Source organism: Vicugna pacos, chromosome 32 (genome assembly GCF_048564905.1).
Source record: "Vicugna pacos chromosome 32, VicPac4, whole genome shotgun sequence".
In the NCBI taxonomy this organism is placed as follows: domain Eukaryota; kingdom Metazoa; phylum Chordata; class Mammalia; order Artiodactyla; family Camelidae; genus Vicugna; species Vicugna pacos.
Window position 1 is genome coordinate 384,523 of NC_133018.1, and position 14,460 is coordinate 398,982.

General features: G+C 36.6%; 2 pseudogenes; both read right to left on the bottom strand.

Moving 5' to 3' along the window:
• Positions 1-14,460, bottom strand: part of LOC140690892 (RNA-binding protein 3-like) — a 200,193-nt pseudogene that overhangs the window by 102,432 nt on the left and 83,301 nt on the right.
• The window catches only part of LOC102545120 (ubiquitin carboxyl-terminal hydrolase 3-like), a 138,639-nt pseudogene that overhangs the window by 88,145 nt on the left and 36,034 nt on the right, over positions 1-14,460 (bottom strand).

A 14,460-nucleotide genomic window follows, 5' to 3' on the forward strand; every position in this document is an offset into this window, starting at 1 on the left:
AGGGCTTTAATATTTCATCAGTTAGATGTGACAGCTGCTTTCTTTTTTGGGGGGACTACCATATTTTAATACTTTCCTTTTATTTCAATGTTATCGGTTTCTTAAAAATGAGAAGTGGTTTATTTATAAATGTACTTTTGCTGCTAGTGGTACAATAATCTGAGTTTTCCTTTGAAAATGAATATGTGAATAAATATGAATATGCAGACTTCTGAAATTAATTCAGTAATTATATAATTTTTTTGACACATCTTACTGGATTAGATTTGCTTTAAACTTATAACTATTTTAATTAACAAAATTGACTTCTTTTTGGAGTTTCTATCAGATTTTTGTCTTGAGGTTTTCAAAGTTTTATAATAGTAATGTACTTAATGTCAAATGTTAAGTTTGATGCCACACTCTCTGATACAGTAGCTACCAATCAAGTAGCAATTTTAACATAATAATTAAAATAAAATTAAAACATTCAATTCCTGAGTCCCACTAGCCACTCTCTTTTACAGCAAAGTGATTCAGTTATATGTATTTATATGAACATTCTTTTTCCAGATTCTTTTCTGTTATAGGTTATCACAACATACTGAATATAGTTCCCTGTGCTATACAGTAAATCCTTGTTGTTTATCTATTTTGTATATAGTAGTGTGTATCTGTTAATCCCATAGTCCTAATGTATCCCCCCTTTCCCCCTTTGGTAACCTGTAAGTTTGTTTTCTGTATCTGCGAGTCTCCTTCTATTTTGTAAATATGTTCATTTGTATTATTTTTTTAGATTCCAAATATAAATGATGCCATATAATACTTGCCTTTCTCTGACTTACCTCACTTAGTATGATAATCTCTAGGTCCATCTATGTTGCTTCAAATGGCATGTTTCATTCTTTTTATGGCTGAGTAGTATTCCACTGTATCTACATCTACACCACAACTTCTTTATCCAATCATCTGTTGGGAAGACACTTAGGTTGCTTCCATGTCTTGGCTGTTGTAAATGCCCACTAGTGACTTTTAATTGCTCAACTGCTACCAAATTGTATGGCACAGATGTCACGCCTGAAACAGAACTCTCTCTCTCTCCTTCTCAGCTTTAAAATTCTGAAGCTTTTTCTGTGCCTGTTGTTAGTGCTACTGAAGCTACCCAAGTCATAAGGCTCCACATCAGATTCTTGAAGAACTAAGAAAATATTCTCAGACCAAACTATTTTTTACTCATTTGTAACAAGAAGTAATCATTGTACAAATTAACCTGACATTTTAAGCAACAATAAAGAAACAAGTCCTTTAATCTGCTGGCTATGAAGCAATCTTTATACAGTAAGTCATGTGTAATATTAATACAAAAAAATCTTTTATGTAAAAAGTAACCCTCAAGAAATGACAAGGGCAAATAAATCATTACATTTTAAATTCTTTTTCATTTTCCTGTTTAATAGATAATATCATCATAATAGGATGTCTAGAGGAAACTTTGACCTCTAGTTTTATTATAAATGACAAGATACAGATACAGAAAAAAAAAAAGCTGATGTTCTAATGACTTCACCTATTTCAAACCCAGAAAAGTAAAAATCTAAAGAACTCTTTTAGAAAATGAGCTTATTTTTAAGTTCTCTTTTATTCAATTCTAATGTATTGCCATCAAATCAGCCAATTCTAGAAAATGAGAATACCTGCAGGAAAAATCCATTTCCTCTGTTAAAAGCAGACAAGCACCAGCTTATTAAGAAAGAGAGTTTTCTATTCAGACCATGTGTTAAAAGGTTCCTTTTTACTAAAACTCCAAAATACTGTTTTTAAATTTTAAAAATTCTTATTATCTAATCTTTACAAAATTGAAAATTTGTGTCCAAAAGTTTAGAAGGCTACTCAATAAAAGATCTTCCTGTTTTTAATCACAACTCCCTCTGAAAATGATTCACTATCAATTTAAGCCTACAAATATAAACTTTATTTTTATTAATTTTAATTAAAACTGCTATTTACTATAGCTGTTTAAAATCTGAACTAGTAATCCATTTTCTAGACAAATCAATTGACTCACATTTCATATTTCTCCATTTGAAGGAGTGTTTTAAAACATTACCCTGCCAAGAAGGAAAAATTCTGGTAAATTAGTTTTAATATCCCTTTCATACTTTTGAACCCTCAGAAATTCAGCTATCACAAGTTCACAAGGCTATGTCAGGTGTCAAAAATTATCTGTTCAGTATTTTTAAAATAAATTAACTCTAAATATCTGTCTACATAAGAAATCAAAGCCCCTAATTTTTAGTCTTTCTTTTTGATCCAGTACTGTACACCAGGGGAGGGGAGTTGAGGTGAGAGGAAAGGAAATATCACTGAATACACAATGAACTGAACACTCGCCCTTGTGTGAAAATCTTGAGATGTTCATTTTTACTGAAACCTTCATTTATCTCCCAAAGCAGTGGGTCTGTATCAGATCAGAATTATTCCCTTTGGTGGTGTTTTCCCTCTTCTGAAATAGTGACCTATTTTATGCTGTTCTGCTTGGTTGATACGTGCCTCTTCTGGATGCCCTCTTTACATCAGAGGTGAAGCGAGCTGCTCTGCAAGGGTGTCCCTCTTGGGAAGTATATGGAATAGCTCACGCATGCTATGATTTTAGGTCTGCAGGAAAAACGTTCTGCAGCCCTTCAGTCCTCCAAGAGGATCAAGAGGGCACAGTAATATAAATTGCATATAACCTCCCCCATTTTTGGAAGATAGTTAACAAAATTCAAGCTTTCAAACATCTACTCCCTGCTCTGCACCAGACACTGAGTACTGTGGTCCATATAAAGATGTGACATATGGTTCCTGCAGGCCCCAGGGACATTTACAAATAACTAACGTGCAGCAGGAAATTACAAGTATCTAAGGAACTCTGAGTTTAGGAGAGATCACATCCAGCTACAATTGGAGCTGGGGTGGGGGTAGGAGGATGGCACAGTGTGGACAGCCCAGTGATAACTTCATAAAGCATCTGCACAGACAGACGCACATGGCCTCTTGGAAAAGGGAAGATAAGGACAGAAAAACGGTCAGCCTCAGAGCATGTTTCAACCTCCTCAGAGCACGGAGCACTTGGAAAAGGCACTTCAACATTACCTATAGTCAAAGTCTTTTGACTACAAGCATAATAATTAATAATCAAATAGGTTTAATCTAATATACCAACATTTTACCTCTGAAGCAAACCATTCAGTCTAACCACAAGAAATTTATTCACAAGGAAAATTTACAAACTGAAGTGAAAATACTAAAGTACGCTGGAAAATCACATACACACAGACACACACAGCCCATGCGGAAGAAAGCCTTTTTTGTTTGTCTCTTCATCATAGTGAGGTGTGGGAAATGTGGATTCTAACTGCAGCCTCATCGGTCTGCCACTCTCACAGGTTCCTTGTAGGCTGTCAGTATCAAGCTACAGGAACAAAATTTCCTGGCATTTTGTTCTAAAACCACAAATGGGATGGTTCTGTGACCAGCTGCAGCTCCCTGCATTTCAGAAGCTCTGGGTGTCCACACATTCACAGCTCTGTACAGCATCACACAAAAGACTGGCAACTGCCAAGAAGCCCCTGCCACGGTGTCTATTCCCCAAGGTTCAAGATCTGCCATTTAATTCCAATTCGGCCGTAAAATGACTTGTACTTTAGCGTGCTAAAACAAATTAAATTAAATATAAAACAAACTAAATTCCAATTCTACTTAATGAAGATATTCCTCCAAAATGCAATATACAAAGACATTAAAGTAGATAATCTTTATCTTTAAACAGACCTATGAATAGAATTCCACTCCATTATGAAAATTCAAAGGTAATTCTTTAAATTTCCTGAAGAGTTACTACTTCCTCATAATCTCACCAACAGCAAGAAAACCCACCTCACACAGAGATTTAGTTGTATTTACAAACTTCCCCATTACGCCTTTCATGCACATTGCTAACTGAAAACCAAGAAGACTGAATGTTTTCAACATCTCATACGAACAGGATGCCATGACCTACACTGATGACTGTGAGACGGATACTTCAAGAACGATCTTAATTTCTGCTGTCTAAAGAGAATACTTGCAACCTTACAGAAACACACAGTTCTGTCAATTAGGTAGCTCTGTCATTCTAGTTTCCTGAGGGAAAGGAGGGGAAACAAATGAAAACATTTTAACAGCTTGGCTAACACTTAACTTTTGTAGGAAGGAGGGTCTTATGAGAACAAATAACAATAGACTGAGTACTAGGCCTTGTGTGAAAATCCTGAGAAGGCTTTCACTTTTACTGACATTGCCATCTGCCTCTAGCTTCTCTCTCATCCAGGTCTGGACACCTTCTGCAAAAGGATCAAAGAAATGGTAGTGATCTGGAAGGCTAGCCCTCACGAGGCTTTACTCAATAGTCACAGCAATGTTAAACCTATAAAAAGGTCAACTTGGGAAGCCACCAACCTTTCTTTCCTTCCTTTTGATGGACAGCTTTCTACAACAATCAACTAAGGATGATACAGAAAGGATCAGCACACAACTTCAGTAGAAAGTATGAATCAAAAGTGGGGTTTGGACTTTAAATCCCCATCCCTGCCCAGTATTACCTTCGGCCTTTGTGTGACATTGATTCCAGGGCTGTGTGGCAACAACAACAACAACAACAAATCCAAAGAGATCCTTTAAATAGCTTGTTTTTTTTTTCTCCTTTCAATATGAAAAACCTTTTGAATTTAGTAAAGCGATTAAAACAAGTAAAGAATTGTTCATTATTTCCTGGGCTTATATCCAGAAGGACCCCTACTTCAGGATGATACCTGCACCCCAATGTTCATAGCAGCATTATTTACAAGAGCCAAGACATGGAAACAGCCTAAATGCCCATCAACAGGTGACTGGATAAAGAAGATGTGGTATATTTATACAATGGAACACTACTCAGCCATAAAAACCGACAACATAACGCCATTTGCAGCAACCTGGATGCTCCTGGAGAATGTCATTCTAAGTGGACTAAGCCAGAAATAGAAAGAAAAATATCATATGAGATCGCTCATATGTGGAATCTAAAAAACAAATAAACAAACAAAGCATAAATACAGGGCAGAAATAGACTCATACACATAGTATACAGGCTTATGGTTGCCAAGGGGGTCGGGGGTCGGAAGAGATAGACTGGGATTTCAAAATTGTAGAATAGATAAACAAGATTATACTGTATAGCACAGGGAAATATATAAAAGATCTTATGGTAGCTCACAGAGAAAGAAATGTGACAATGAATATATATACATGTTCACGTATAACTGAAAAATTGTGCTCTACACTGGAATTTGACACAACATTGTAAAATGATTATAAATTGATAAAAAAAAAGTTAAAAAAAAGAATTCTTCATTATTTACTAGATAAGGGAAGAAATTTGCTTCACACTAAAATTGAAGCTGTAAAACACACTGAATTTTTGAGCAGACCAAATGGTCATGGGTTGTTAAACATCACTTGTAATGTAAATAACCTAGTTCTAAGTCATCACAAAAACAGATACTAACTTTACAGTCATTTATATGAAACAGACAGGTAGACTTTATTACAAGGAGAGAACAGGGCCCCCAATATCTTTTTAAAAGATGTGATACTTTAAACAAACATTCGTCTGAAAAGCTACACACAAAACTCTTGACGTGTGTCTACCAAGGAGGAGAGGAGACCGGAACTGTGTTGGGAGAGGGGAGACTGTCAAAGTAAGTTTTTAAACAAAGAAGTTATAATTTTAAGATTATATAACAAAATGTTAACTGGACAACAGGAACATGGGTTTTTATCTGAGGTGGGCATGAGTTTTTAATCTTCTCATTCTTCAAGTAAAAACAAAACAAGAAAAAGAAAAGGACTTACAATGAGCAACAGCAAATACTAGTGACCTTTCATCTCCCTGCAGCCTACGGGGTGGGAAGAAGAGGTGGCGGGGAGGCTGAAAAGGCAAAGCAAAGGGACATCGGAATGAACACGGACAGGTGCTCCTGGTGGCCCCGTCCTCTGTGAGTCCCCACAGAACTCACAGGCAGCAGTGGCCGTCTCGACTGCTTTAGAGGCTGGGGCAAGCGGGAAGAGCGAGGAAGATGAGAAAACACTCGCCCTCACACGGTAAAGGAACACCGTTTTTAGAAAACAGTAACACTTACCAGTACGTACTGTAGCTACTGCAATCCTTACACACCGTGTGCTGAGTTTTCTCTTGCTTTTCTGACTTCTTATGGTTGATTAAGGGTATTTGTGTGTCTTCGTAATTTTTTTTTTGCATGACCATTCACATACCTACAAAAATCAAATGAAAATCTATCTTAATCTAAATACTGCTTTGGAAGGTAAAGTAGTAGTAGATGATAATAAAATTAGATGGTTATCAAATCAGAAATGAGACAGAATTCTTCCTAATAAGAGCATTCATTCCTGTAAGAGCATTCAGTCACTTAGTGATTTATTAAGCTGAGTACTTAAAATATGCTCTTCTTTCGCAATCACGTATGACAGTCGGCTCTCAGTTACACACAAGACTGGGGCCAGGCAAGGAAGGTGTTATCTACGCAAATCAGTTCAACACCAGTGATATTACCGCTTATCAACTTCTCTGCTACATCCTTCTGCTACAGCTTTTTTCTTTTTTTAAAGTGTTCCCCAGACAGCTAACCCCCAACTCAGGCTATTATCAAAGACAAGTTCTGTAAACTAAATTACTCAATCACTGCCCACAGGGTCACATGCCCTGCTTAATATAAAATATGAGAATCGGAGAGTGAAACAGGACAACCTCCCATCTTTCTCTCATCGGTATGGCTGCAAATCTTTTATTTGAATGCCTGCACAATCACTCCACTCATACGGAATAGGTTTGTTCAGAAAAAATCCAAACAAAACACAACTCATGTTAACCTTATATAAACTTTTCTTTCTCTACATGGACAAACATAATCAAAGGTTGACTACAGTCATAAAACTTAACACTTTCCAATTCAGATTGAATACATTGTTTTCTCACAAAAAGCAAAATGAAACTAAATTGAGGGATCACATGCACATGCTGTACACACAAATTCACCTACATCTTCACCAAAATTATTTACAAAGCCGTAACTGAACACTACTTGAAGACCCTTACAAAACAAAAACTAAAAGTCCCCAGTTCCTAGAAAGCAGCTGATTTGTAGAGGGCAAGGCCTAATGGAAAACTCAGAACAGTCAAAACGAATGCTGATTTAACAGCACCAAAATAAATCTGCTCAGAGATTTAAGGTGACATTTTTGTCACAAGGCGCCTTAACTGTACAAGGAGCAACACTTTCCTTGGGGAAAGCTGGGGAAAGCGAGGAGGACCAACCACAAGCCCAGCCTCTGCCCCCAGGAAAGCTGGAAACATGAGAGGCACTGCCACCCTCCACTCAACTCTGAATTTGGTCATGGTTTTTTCCCACATTTTTTTCATTGTAATAAACATAACCAACACTTGTGGGTACAAGGGTCTTAAGTTTACAAAAGTGAACTAAAATGAATTTTTAAAAAATGATTTAAGAGTATAAACTCAAAAACTGGACTGCTTGGGTTCAAAAGTAGGCTTTGTCACCTGCTGGCCAGGGGAGCCGGGCTGAGTTAACCTCTCTGGGCTTCTGTTACCTGTAATGGAGGTAGCAACACTTACACTGTTGGTTGTTAGGTGATTAAACAATCCATGGCTCAGAATGCATGCATGCATGCATGAATGAATGTTAGCAATTTTTTATTCGCATTTTCCTTTATATGCTTAACTACCTTTTTTTTTTTTTTTGGTGGAGGGAGAGGTAATTAGGTTTTGGGGCATTTTTTTGTTAATGGAGGTACTGGAGATTGAACCCAGGACCTCATGCTTGCTAGGCACATGCTCTACCACTGAGCTATAGACCCTGCCTCCTGCTTAACTACTTAATTTATACAGAATCCAAATAACATAATTGCTTAGAAAGTCATCATATTAAGTCCACACTTAGAGATAACACATTGCACATGTCAGGAAACACCCCATATTTAATTAAAAGATAAACTCCAGGGGAGCCTATAGGTTCAATACCTAATCAGCTTAATTTCCTATGCTTGTATGTATTTACAGCTTAATTCCTAGGCTTACACATATTTATACTGCACCATGAAAAACAAAGAAATATTTATAATGAAGAGTACCATCAGAATGCAAGAAAAGGCAATAGGGAATGATAATAAAGGCATTACCACGGTCAAATCTTTGAAAACTGCTTGCATTACATATAGTTCATTTACACACATACTGTAGTCTCCAAATGTACTAAATGCTCACATGTCAACGTCAGTGACACAGCAGGGCTGCATTACTGCTGACATTAAGAGTAACAATGTTTTGGCTAATACTCAAAGCATCAGTCAGAAGTTAACAGACATGTATAAACTGGCTAACTTCAAAATAAATATTTCTCTCATCCAGTTTTAGATTTTAACTAGACAATCTGATCTAAAAAGGAAAAGCGTCAACATACACATCACAGGTTTTTTAACAACAGCAAGAATTGGAAAAATAGCTCAAATGGGATGGTGTCATAAAGACTAATAGGATATATAACTCAAATACATTACAGATAAACTATGCTTCCTAGTGGAAAAAATACTCAATTTAAGACTTCCCTACAGACAAGTGGGCTAAATCACTTAAAAAACCAGAATCCTCGGCAATCAATACCCAGGATTATGTGATAAAAGAACTTAGCCAATGAGCTATGTAAAATGAAGCTCCAAATGCAGGCTCTTCTCCTCATCCCTGTAATCTACTTAATCATGTATGTCTGCACCATGTCAAGTACCTAAATTTAAGCTTGCTTACAGCTGGAAGCATGCTGCCTACAGAGCCTAGAAAGTTTTCACTTTCTTCTTTTCTTTCCCTTTTTCAGTTTTATTAGGTAGGATTTTCACAGCTTGATTATTTCTCCAAACCTACTTAGAGAACTGCTTGTTGCCTGCTGTTAAGGACATTAATCTCTCCAATATTTTAGTTCGTCAGGTCTTTTTGTTGACATATGACCTTCAAAGCTTTAGGCTGCAGAGCACTATGAGACAACCGGAGGATAAAATTACATAAATTCTATTACATTGTAACTCTCACCTCTCAAAATCTAGGAGAGGAATCTGTCTCTTCGAAGTGCAGAATTTAAGTGTGTCTACTTTTCTTCTTTTTGTAAAAAAATGCTATCTGTACAAAGTATTCTCAGATTCCCCAAATCCTAGAGATTTCAAAACCACAACAACCACAATTAAGATATGCAGTTAACATTTTCCAAAGGTACTCCTAAGTGTACATGGAAAAAAACAGTCAATTCCAGGACTGAAAATAAGATGCTCTCTTCACGCAATGAAGGTTTATAAATAACAATGGGGAAACAGTCCAAATAAATGCAATACAGATTTCAGCCTGTGCCACTTGGTATGATTTCCCATCTCCCTGCTGCCGGGCTTTAACTTCTAAAGTAAATTCAAAGTGGATTATCTAAGATAAAAAAGTGACAGAAATAAATGTGCTACTACAAGGCACACAAAGGTTGATCTTTATTTGTGTTTGTGTTAGAAGAGTTACTAACGTACTTAACATTTAAGTAAAGTCATTTTGGGGCCAACACCTAGGAGGAAATGCTCTGGCTGGAACTGGGGTTGGGAGCCTAGAAAGCAAAAACGTCTTAATGGAATGAAACATTTTGTACATTTGAGACAGCATTAATAACCCCACAGTGAGATCATTCTCAAGGGAGTTCCTTTACCTGTAAATATGCTAGTGTTGTGTTTTCAGAAAAATAATGTTATCCAGGATCTGATTCAAACGTCAGTAAAGGTAAGGGGGGCATAGGTAATAGGTGAAACAAAATTGGCCACGTGTTGCTAAGTGTTGAAGCTGGGCGGTAAAAATACAGGGTTCAGTTAGTTAAACTCTCTACTTCTGAGTATGCTTAACTTTACCCTAATAAAAGGGATTTAAAACACTCGTAAGACATCAGAGTTCCCTATTGCAACTTTTATTTCTAGCAGACTGTCACATATTTCTAGTAGATTGTCTCGATCATCAAATTAATTCTTCAGAGTATCAACAAAACAGGGTTCCTCCTCTAGATTTCCCTCAGTTCCATCGCTGAACAGGGATTCTATTAGGAGAGGGAAGCCCTACGGAGAATTACGTACACACTATGATTAAGCAGTGGTGCTAAATAAACCCAAATCAATCAAATTTTGACATAAAGCTTAAAGGTAAATTGAAAAAAGCAAATTGGGTAGCAAAGTAAGGATAAGTATGCCACCTACCTTCCACAGTGGACACTTGAACAAGTCAGACCGACCCATGGGCTTTTGTGGGACTGGCACACTAATAAAAAGAAAAATACACAATATACCAATTGTATCATGTTATTTCCCAGTTTCTCCCCTAATCTGTAATATCACATCCTGTGATTAAGTTATAAACTCCATGGCTGCTGAGGTGTACTGAAATCAAAATCTCTGCTTTGTGAGTGCATTTACACAAAGTGGCTGCCAAATTAAAGTTACACCAAAGAGAATTCAAACTCATGTCCACAACAGCTGCTCATTTTAATTGTTGACTTAAATAGTTTCACGACAAGTTAAACACATACACACTTTTCTCCTCTATTACTTACTCCCTTTTACCACACTCTCCAGTAAGTTAATGACAGTCTTTTTTTCTCATTAAAAATATTTTGAAGTCTAATTTTTCAATCACATCTTTGCCATGCAGATCATATACTTCTGCAAACAAATGACAACTCTTTCAGTTTCTTCAGTGAGAGGCGTAACTTAAGGATCCAATTAAGAAGACTAAGCCCAGTTCTTCCCAAATTAATGTCTCAGTTGGAGTAAATGTAATTCTAATATGACAATGGCATGCAGGTCTTGCTGAGGGTACAATCAGGACATTATTTTTAAGGGGGATGGAAAATTTAAAAATATTGATTGCAATTTTGCTTGCTGTTTACTCATTCAATTCCTTTGAAAAAAAAGTGCAATAAACACAACAATAATTTTTTAAAGGAAAAGGATATAAAAATCACCTGTAAAGGTTTTTCTAACCACGTATGCTCCACTCAAGCAGGGACATCTACATTGAGGTTGAGACAGAAGGACAAGGGATATGTCTATTCTGAGAAAAGCAACTTCCCAGGTGACACCCTAAGGCAACCATTTGAGAACCACCAGTGGGCCCCCTGGGGGCACGGGAGGGGCACCAAGGCACAGTCACACACTCGAGACTGTGACAAATCCACTGCCGGGCACACAGTATGTGCTCAATAAACAGTTGTTGAAAGGAGGTTTAAATTTCTTAGTTTAAGATACCAAGCTCTTCCAAGATCTGATCTCTACTGTATTGGTCTTCCTTAATCATACATCACAAGAGGCCTTTCTCATTAAGAAAAGTCAGCCAAACCTGGAAATAAAGTGAATCAAGAACTGCAAGCACTTTCAGTGTGTGGTGAAACATACTGTACAATAAACATCCCAAAGATATTTAACTACAGTACCATTGTTTGACCTGCTGTTTACTATTGATTTGGACCCAAATTCTGTAACATTACAGGTCAAATTATAGACTTTATTTTGTAGAACTTCTGTCCAGCAGACTCCAAAGGTTATGGTTTTACAACCTGCAGGACGTTAACCAATTTTGTATATAGTCTAGCAATTTATTTCAACATTCATTCTTCAGTGCCTGCATACACTTAACTTCTCAAATGCTCTTGGAATCAGCTTTGCCATCCTGCTGGTTCCCTCATTAAGGAGACAAATAAATTTTTGACATACATTCAATCTGTATTTGAGAGGGAGGGGAGGGCAAGGAAGACTAGGCGAGTGCACTGATGTCTGGCCAGAACAGAGCACTAACTATTTTTCAATAAGAAAGCTTTCAGTGGTAAGAGTCCCCCTGCAGTTAGCCTGGGGCCTTGCCTTTCCTCCGTGCATTCGCACATTTACATTAATGGATAGCAAGGGGGAGTGGAGGGGGACCAGGAGTCAAGGTTGGGAGGTGGGGAGGACTGGTCAGTGGTACAGTGCATGCCAAGCATACCTGAGGTCCTGGGTTCAATCCCCAGTATCTCCATTAAAAAAAAAAAAAAAAAAAAAAAAAAAAAAGATGGGGCCATCCTAAAGGCATTTTGAGATTTTTACTCAATTAGATCCAATTTTGTTCTAAGTACATGTAAGCCACATGACAACGGCTAACAAGACTGCCAAACTGCTAATAATTATTTTAAGCAGATACAAAAGAAAACTATTGTGAGGGGAGACTGGTAGCTTTTATTTGTGTACCCTTGTGGTATTCGATTTCTATCAACAAGAATATGATGTTTTTATAGTTTGAAAACAAAGTCCCACGAACTTCATTTTTAAATGAAAAATAAATTAGAACACAGCTTACTTGAAACAGCTATTCATAATCTGGGATAATCTGGAGGGTTGAAAAACTACAAATATTATGTAGTTCTGTTCCTCCAGCAAATCTTTTTCATTCAAAAAATACTAAAAAAAAAAATTGTACTCAATCCGAAAGAAGTTTAATATCCTGAAATAAATAATTACGTTATAATAATAGTAAGTTTAGGCCCAAGCTCTTAAATATCTAGAAGTTTTTATTTTTGTGTGTGTGTGTGTAATTGTGGGAAGATATTTTCCCCCTCCTTTAAATGAAGAAAAGAAAATCTAGAGCAAAATCACTGTTACTTTGGTGTTTCCTACCAAGTATTCCTTTTTCCCCCTTATGGTTGTAAATATACACAAAGTATACTCAGTTTTGTGATCTAATTTTACAACCATTACAACAGACTAAATCTAGTCTTATATCAATTATAACACGAAGTTTTATTAATTTTTTAATTTCTCAATTTCAAATTTTAAAAAAGGTACCCTAAGGCTGAGGGGAGGAAAGAATGGGGAGTAACTGCTTAATAGGTATGGGATTCATTTTGGGGTGATGAAAATATCTGGGAACAAGATAGAGGTGGTAGTTGTAGATGTATTAAATGCACTGAATCAAACCGTTCACCTTAAGACAGTTAAATTTATATTATGTGAATTGCATTTCAAATAAATAAATAAATAAATAGGCACTTAAGACAGCGATGAGGAAAAAGAATAAAAGGAAATAAAGTAGTACTGCCTTTCTAAAACATTGGAAATAAGTGTGCCTTTTACCAAATCTCAAAAAGACCTCACTTTCTGAGTTAAGAAACCCGTTTCTTCTATCATGAATATTTACCATAAGAAAATTAAGACAATGTGTGTCAGGACAGCTGATCTTTAAATGACAGTACTTTCTGAGAGCTTAATACTTTCCCACCAGAAACACATTTGAAGGCCAGGAAGCTACAACGATGGGTATTATGGAGCATTCTGAAGCCATTTATTACATTGCTTTGGAGAATATTCACTCTGCGTATATACACCTTATCCAGAGTTGTACCCAAAAACAGAATGAAAAATATTGCCTTTAAACTCTCAATTTTTAAATTTATCTTTTTACTTTAAAATCTCAAAAAACTAAGACTTGAACAGGGCATAGCATGAATAAAAGAACACTGTGAATGATCTAAAAATCATTTACTTTAATCACCTTAAAGGGAAGTATCTTTTTGTTTTCATGAAATCTTTAAATTTTTATTTAATTTTCTAATTACTTCAGAACAAACTATTGAGAAAAACATGAAAGCCTGAGTTTGGAAGAGAAGAGCTGAGTGAGCTCAGGGCGGGTTTTGGTCTCACCTCCCCATGAACTTGGACCACTGTGCAAAAGGGCCACTGCTTCTATATGAGGCGCAGTAATAATCAGCCTCGTCCTCAGACCGGAGCCCAGGGACGGTCAGGGTGGCCTTGTTGCTAGACTTGGAGTCAGAGGAAGTATCTTATTATGAAAGGTAGTCTCAATTTATAGGCAGACAAGTTCCAAGTTTATCTGTAGAAAGAACACATTTCCTGTGGAAACTGCCTTAGAATTTTCCAGGCTCTTCTACAGAACACTATGAGAATCATAGTATAACTGAAATATTATATTGTGTGTGCGTGTGTGTGTATATAATAAAACTATAGTCAATAAAATGTTTTTAAGTTGTAAATATACTATCTATTCAGCAAAATATAAAAATATTAAACTGAAGCTTTTTATTGTTTTAATCTTAAATGCTGGTACTTGAGAGCAAGAGGATAATAAGGATGGAAACTTGTAGAAGTTCAAAAAGATAAGTCTGAGAACTTACAAAGGCTCTTTTCATTATGCCTAATTACACTTCAAGGTGACGTCAAGGCCAGGAAGCCAGGCAGTGTATTTCTCCCACGTTACATGTGGCCACAGCAGGGTTCTGGATCTCATGAACAGTCCTGTCTTCTTTCGCTCAGATTATACAACGTCCTCAAAGTTAC